At 37.9% G+C, this 7,448-nt stretch overlaps 1 non-coding gene across 1 annotated transcript; it reads right to left on the bottom strand.

Annotated features, from left to right (window-relative positions):
* Nucleotides 1-5,634: 5,634 nt before the first annotated feature.
* Nucleotides 5,635-5,741, bottom strand: LOC118934231 (U6 spliceosomal RNA). Its single transcript, XR_005033398.1, has one exon. It is a non-coding gene; the product is annotated as a U6 spliceosomal RNA (small nuclear RNA).
* Between the last annotated feature and the right edge of the window lie 1,707 nt (nucleotides 5,742-7,448).

Below are 7,448 nucleotides of genomic sequence, written 5' to 3'. Positions count from 1 at the left end.
CCTGAGTCCATGAATGAATGAGCAGAAAGCTTTGCCTGAGCACCGGGTGATATGGAATTAATAAGATAAGCTAGGTAATGATTCCCAAAATATGGTCCCTGCACCAGAAACAGTTCAGTCACTTATTACCTGTGTAACCTGAAACAAGCTCTTTGAGTTCCCTCTGTTTTCTTACCTGAAAAATGAAGACGATAATACTAATACCTGCTTCTCTAGGTTGTTGCAATAAGTAAATGAATTAATACCTGTAAAATGCCTAGGAGAATCTTTGTACATAGTAAGTATACAATAAATGTAAGCTATTGTATTGTTGTTGGTTTTAAATTTAGAATAAAATCCAACTTCTTTACTAATAACCTACAGACCCTAGAGAACATTGCCCACTTTTCCACCTCATCTCCACTACTCCTCACTAACTTACCACTCAAAAACCACACTGGCATTCTGTCTCTTAAATATACCAACCTTGTTCCTGCCTCAGGGCCTTTGTACCTGCGATTCCCTCTGCCTGGGCTCTTCTGCAAGCCCTGCAGACAGCTAGCTCCATCTTACAGTTTATGTCTTGGCTCAAATGTGCTCTCCTTATACAAAAACTGAATCATTATGCTGTACACCTGAAACTAATATAGTATTATGTGCCAATTATATATCAATTTTTTAAAATATACCCTCCTGGGTGGGTGGCCACACAATCCAAAATTAGCCACCATAGTTATTAGTTATTCTCTCCTAGCATTTTTTTCTCCCTGGCATTTTTATTCTCTATAACTATCATTCATCTGTGTGATGCTTATCCTTCTCATCATCTGTATAATTTCATCTTTCTAAGAGCAGGGACCTTGAATTTCTCCTTTTCCACTGGACCCAATCTCCTAAACAATACCCAAAACATAAGTCAGCACTCTATAGACATAGATTGAATGAAGGAGTCAGAGCTCTGCTTCCCTTTAGAGGTACTGGCACTCCTCTCAGTGAGAAGGAAATATCTTCTCTGTAAACCTGAGATGACAATGAATTTCTGCAGCAGAAACATTTTTCCCATTAAATAAATGGATCCAAAAATGAAGTGCATCTGGGAGCCATGTGTCAAGGAAGTGCCATTTTTAACAAAGGGCTTACAGGGTCACCGTTCCAGCTGATCCACCTCACAGCCTCACCACAGATGCCCAGCAAATATTGTACTCACAGCCAAATTATTATTGTACATTACTACACAAGAGCTATACACAATGTCCTAACAGTTGTGCATAAATGTACTTTCTGGAGAAAAATAGCATTTCTTGTAGGTTTTAGAAATTTCTAATTTCAAAAGAAATCACAAGCTCGTTGTAGAAGTTTTTGGAAAATAGAGAAAAGCACAAAGAAAACACCAATCTTCCAAACAGTGACATATTTTGATCCATGTACCTTCCATTCTTTTTCCTATGAATGTTTTAAAAATGAACCTGGACTGTACAAAGTGTTTTGGAGTCGAATTTTTCCCTTAGTAATATATCATGGATATTATTTATACAAAATTCTTCTACAAAAATGTGTATATATTATAATCTATTTAAATAATTTAAAATTATATAAAAACATAGGCCCATGATAAAAAAGAAAAAGTTCAATAGAACAAAGGAGTAGGAAAGAATAAAACTTCATGCAAAAGGTTTCCTGTGTATCCTTCCAGAATATTCTATGCTTATACATACACAAATGGAACCACTATATTATTGTTTAACAACTTATTATTTAACATGACAATGTATTTTAGATATCTTTCTATGGTTGCATGGTGCTCTGTTAAGTAAATATGCAACAATTTTTAAACTTCTTTCCACTTGGGCACTCCTATAATTCTTAGTTGTTTGATATTATACACGATGATGAAATGCTCTCTCTTTCTCTTTTGATCACTATCTCTCTGTCTCTCCTTTCAGATAGATGATATAATATACAGATAATGCAAAATATCTATCTACATGTATATATATTATCTTGTAAACTGCTTAGAACAGTGCCTGCACATAATATATGAGGGGTGTGTGTGTGTGTGTATTAGGCCAGTTTAGTGATATCTAACAAAATTTTAAATGCCTAACTCCTTTAACTTATTAATTCTGTATACTTTGCAGTTTTGTAATTGTTTGGGTACAGAGTTAATAACGTATTTTCAATTTTGTTAAATAGTGCCAAATTGCCCTCAAAAAGGACATGCCAACTTCCACTTTCACCCAAGAGTGTATAGAAGTACCTCTTCTCTTACACTTCCTCAACCCTTTTGCCAACACTAAATACTAACCGTTTTTTAGATTTGTTAATCTGATAAGGGAAAATTCTATTTCACAGTTGTTTCTAATTTGTAGCTCCCTAATTGTTAGTGAACTTGATCATTTTAGAGAGAGAGAAATAGATATTGCTTGCCAGCCTGATTGTTTTTCTGAGAATTGCCTTTTCATATCCTTTTGCAGTTTTCTTTGTTTCTCTTTTTCTTCATGATCTCTAATTTCTTTGTTGTACTTAGGAAATCACATGTTATTATAAAAGTGCCAAATGTGTGTAACTAGTGTCTTGTTAGTAATTACAGTATAAGTTATTTCCAATTCTCTGAGAATATTATATATTGGAGGTTCTCAGCCCTGGTTGCACAGCAAAGTCACCTGAGAGGCTGTTATTTAAATTATAAGATAACTAACACTGCTCTTTCCCAAGAGATCCTGATATAATTGATCTGAGGTGGAGCCCAGACATCAATATATTGCAGGGTTTCTTAACTCTCAGCAACTTTCAAATATGCAATACATATTCGATTATTATTTATTATTTACTATATTATTAATTATAATTATATATTATAATTATATTAATGCATTAAACATTTATAATTACTAAATGTATTATTAATTATAGTCAACATACTGTACATTTCTTATTTATTTTATAACTGGAAGTTTGTACATCTTAACCCTCTTCACCCATTTCTTCCATCCCCTACCCTGCACCTCTGGCAACCACCAGTCACAGTTCTCTGTATCCATGAGCTTGTTTTTTTTCCAGATTCCACATGTAAGTAAAATCACATGGTATTTGTCTTTCTTTCTCTGACTTTTCACTTAGCATAATGCCTCCATTCATGTTGTAGCAGATGGCAAGATTTCATTCTTTTTTATGTTGAATGATATTCCATTGTGTGTATATGACACATTTTATTTAACTATTCATCCAATAGTGGACATTTAGGTTGTTTCCATATCTTGGCTATTGTAAATAATGCTGCAGTGAACATGGGGGTGCATATATCTTTTTGAGTTAGTGTTTTTGTTTTCTTCAGATAAACATCCAGAAGAGAAATTGCTGGGTGATATGGTAGTTCTACTTCTAATTTTTGGAGGAACCTCCGTACTGTTTTCCACAGTGGTTGCACCAGTTTACATTCCCACCAACAGTGCACGAGGGTTCCTTTTTCTCCATACCCTCACCGATGCTTGTCACTTGTCTTTTTGATAAATGCCTTTCTAACAGGTATGAGGTGTTATCTCATTATGGTTTTGATTTGCATTTCCCTGATGGTTAGTGATGGTAAGCATCTTTTCAAGTATCTATTGGCCATCTGTATGTCTTCTTTGGAAAAATGCCTATTCCTATCCTCTGCCCATTTTTAAATTGGATTGTTTGGGGTTTTTGCTTTGGAATTATATGAGTTCTTTGTATATTTTGGATATTAAACCTTATCAGATATATACAGCTTGCAAACATTTTCTCCTATAGGTTGCCTTTTCATTTTGTTGACGGCTGCTTTTGATGCACAGTGAATATTTTTAAGCACATAATGTTGCAGACATTTCTAATTATTTCCTTAGAATAAACTGAAAATTTGCACCTCTTAAGACTTTTGACAGTTTTGTCAATTGCCCATCAGAAAGACAGCCTATTTATTCTGTCATCACCAGTGCCTGAGAATGTCCTCTTCCACTCACCTCTGCCAATTCTGAATATTAGCATCATCCTTTTACACCAATCTGATAGGTGAGAAATGATACCATATTTAGAAGTTGACACGTCATAGGCCACATTTAAAAGAAAACCTAATGTAGAATGTACCGAAGGTGACATCAGATCAATCTTTTTTATTCATTTGTGAAAGCCTGAAAGGTCTGGATAAATTTGTATGCTGACCTACCACCAGTGGTGTGCTGGTAAATTTTAGTAACTGGCTCTCTTGGTATTACAAAAAAAGAGAAGAAAGAAAAAAACCTAATTTTTTTTGTATTTGCCAATTCCTGTGGTGTAAATATGCCCATTGTGGTCAATTTTAAGTTATCAGTATGATGCCATTGAGTGTGGAGGTGGGAAGGGCTGGCTCCCAGTATCTGACTCCAGCCCACCACAGCCCTATATGAATGTTTGAAATGACTGTACAATCCAAGTCCAGGTTCTCCATCTATGAGAGTTTAACATATTCCCATTAGATTGGATCTATGTTAGCAAAGTAGACAACACATAATTAAGTGCTGAATTCAGCCTATGAGTTCAGCTTGTATAATGAAATTTTTGAAAGGGGATGAGGATGACAAATGAAGAGGAGGGCCTATGTTATCTGAAATAATAACTCTAAATGCCCAGTAGCCTAGGAGATTATCAGCTCACTGCTTTGTGTAATATAACCCAACTTCAGATTCCTTGACTTTGACACCTGCGAGATATCCAGCCTTAAGCAGCTCTCTTAAATTTCTGCACCTTATTTCCTCCAATAAACTGGGGAGAAAAGGAGCTGCGCAGAGCAGTTCCATGGCCATCAGGTATTGCAGAAAGGCCATCTACCTCGCCAGTTAATGTGACATCACTGAATGGCAGGTCAGCTGACTTCCGCTCTGCCCACACCCAAGACAATTTCAAGACTTTAATGATCACTGTGCCTCGCACAGAATAGAAATGCATGAACATGACTTGCTAAGCAGTTTCCTACTGACAGCAGTCAAAATAAGAATGAGCTTTCCTCCTTCCCAACATTAAAAAAAGCAACATATATGATCAGATTCCAGAGAGAAAATTACCTATTCATTACAGTAAACATCCCAATTTCATTGTTCAGGGACTGTTTAACCAGTTTAAGAATTTCCTAACCTGTAGCTCTCAATCTTTACTGAAAACCAGAATTACCTGTTTTAAAAAGTACAGATACCTGGGTCCCACCCACAGGGTGATTTAGGTGGTTTGGGGTGGAACCTAATAATATGTATTTTTAAAACTCTCCAGGTAATTCTAATGTGCAACCATTTCTGAAAACCTCTGACCTAAACCAAATAGTTCCCAAACTTTCACATGCATCAGAATCACACAGGGAAAGCCTATTAGGCACCCAGGGTCTTGGTTCTCACCCAGAGATTCTAATTTGGTGGGCTCCAGGTGGGGGACCTAGAATCTGCAGGAATTCTGATGCTCTCTTCCTCAGTTATTTTTAAAGTTGTTTTCTTTTTTAACCTGCCCAGTCCCATTTGCAACAAAAGTAGAAAAAGAAAGGGAATGTTGTTCATGTTTGAATCCATCAGTTTTGTAGATGATCCTAACCCACTGAGGGAGCTGGGTGAAACTATTGACCATAGGAATGAGCAAGAGAAGGCACTTTTCTTTTTTTTTTTTCTTTTTTCTTTTAAAAATATGGAACGCTTCACGAATCTGCATGTCATCCTTGCGCAGGGGCCATGCTAATCTTCTCTGTATTGTTCCAATTTTAGTATATGTGCTGCCGAAGCAAGCACAAGAAGGCACTTTTCTATGCTCTTAACCTAGCAGGACACACACACACACATGTGCTTTCACACAAGTTGCTACTATTCAGCCAGTATGCCCATACTGGTTGTTAAAATGTTGAAACACTTTCATACCGGTTAGTAACAGCTGCTCCTTTTGAGACCTTATTCCTACCCCCGAACCCCCAGGCCTTCCCGGAATGATTCTCCCCACAAACCAGGCACAAGACTATCTCAACCTTCTATGCTCTGATTGAGCTCCTCGAGGTGCCATACGGTTGTTGAATATTTTGACCATCGCACCCACCCACCCTTCTCTACAATAAAAATATGATACTGGGAATTTGTGCAGAGTGGTATGCAGGTACAGAGAAGGGAATGATGAATGCCTAATGACTTCTGGGGAAGTAAAAGAAGGATTTGAAAAATAAGAAGCCTTTGAACTGAAGCCCAAAAGATGAGGAGGTCTTCAGAAGGTCGGTCTTCCACCTCCTGGAGGGTGGAAACTGTAGTGAGAAGAGGCAGGTAGCTCACATCACTAGAGTGTGGGACAAGAAAAGGGTTTAAGACATAGGCTGAAGTCAGGTCAGGAAGAAAATAGAATGCCATGTTTTATTTATCTGGTATTACAGTGTTTCTCAACATAGGGTGCAAGAACTACATGTTTGTTGTTTTAAAAACAGATTCTAGCTCTCCATCCAATAGTAAATTAATTAGAATCTCATCTCTGCAATGGGACTCATAAATCTGTATTTTTAATAAACGATGTAGTTCAAGACTAACTTGAATGTTAGTGGGGAATGGTCCAAGGTTCAAGTAATGATGGGGTATGATTAGATCGGGGTCCCAGTACGATGGCTCTAGAGAGGACACAGACAGGAAGACTCATCAGGGAGTCCTGGGAGAAGTCCAGACAAGTGATTCTGGTCTAAAGAAGGTCATTGGCGCTGGGAATGGAGAGTAGGAGCTGGGCCAGAGACAGACATGGGAGGTTGTATCAGCAGGATTTGGCTGGTCATTGATCAGATGCGGAGGGGGAAGGAGAGGAAGGAGTCCCCGAGGTTTCTCCATTCGTGACTGATTGAATGGGGGTGCAAATCAGGATATAGGAACAAAAGCAAATTTGGAGAGAAAAGCAATGTGTTCAGTGTGGACCTAATACATTTGAGATGCCTGAGGGACAGCCAGTGGGAATACTCAGTGAGTGACTAGATGGTCAGGTCTGCCGTCAGGAAAGATGATGGGGCTGGAGAAGGAGACCTGAGCGTCGCTGGGATCTAGGCAATAGCTGCAGAGATGGAAATGAATGAATTCACTCAGGACCAACTTTTCTAATCAGACACAGCAGGCCCAGTGTCTAGAGCCCACAAAAAATATTTTAGTTGCTTTTAAAAGCAGAAGAAAAATAAATATAATAACAATGAATGCAGTCTGGATTATATTCATCTTTCTACCCACACAGTCATAACATAGAATTTTTAATATCTTTTATGGAGGAGGGGCCTGTGGAGGCAAAAGTGTCCCAAGCCCACAAAAGTCATAATGTGGCCCTGAGTCTCCCCAAAGAGAGGAGAGTGAAGGTCACATTCAAGGAATTCTTAGGTTCTGCAGAGGTTTCTCACCTTTCCCTCAGCAGTCCTGCAAAGCTGGGGACCCTTCTCACAATGTTCTTAAATGCTTAAAATAAAACCCACAGGGCTACAAAGGGACCAATTA

Source organism: Manis pentadactyla, chromosome 14 (genome assembly GCF_030020395.1).
Source record: "Manis pentadactyla isolate mManPen7 chromosome 14, mManPen7.hap1, whole genome shotgun sequence".
Classification (NCBI taxonomy): domain Eukaryota; kingdom Metazoa; phylum Chordata; class Mammalia; order Pholidota; family Manidae; genus Manis; species Manis pentadactyla.
The sequence above is the reverse complement of the archived record's forward strand: the minus strand, read 5'-3'. Positions and strand labels throughout refer to the sequence as shown.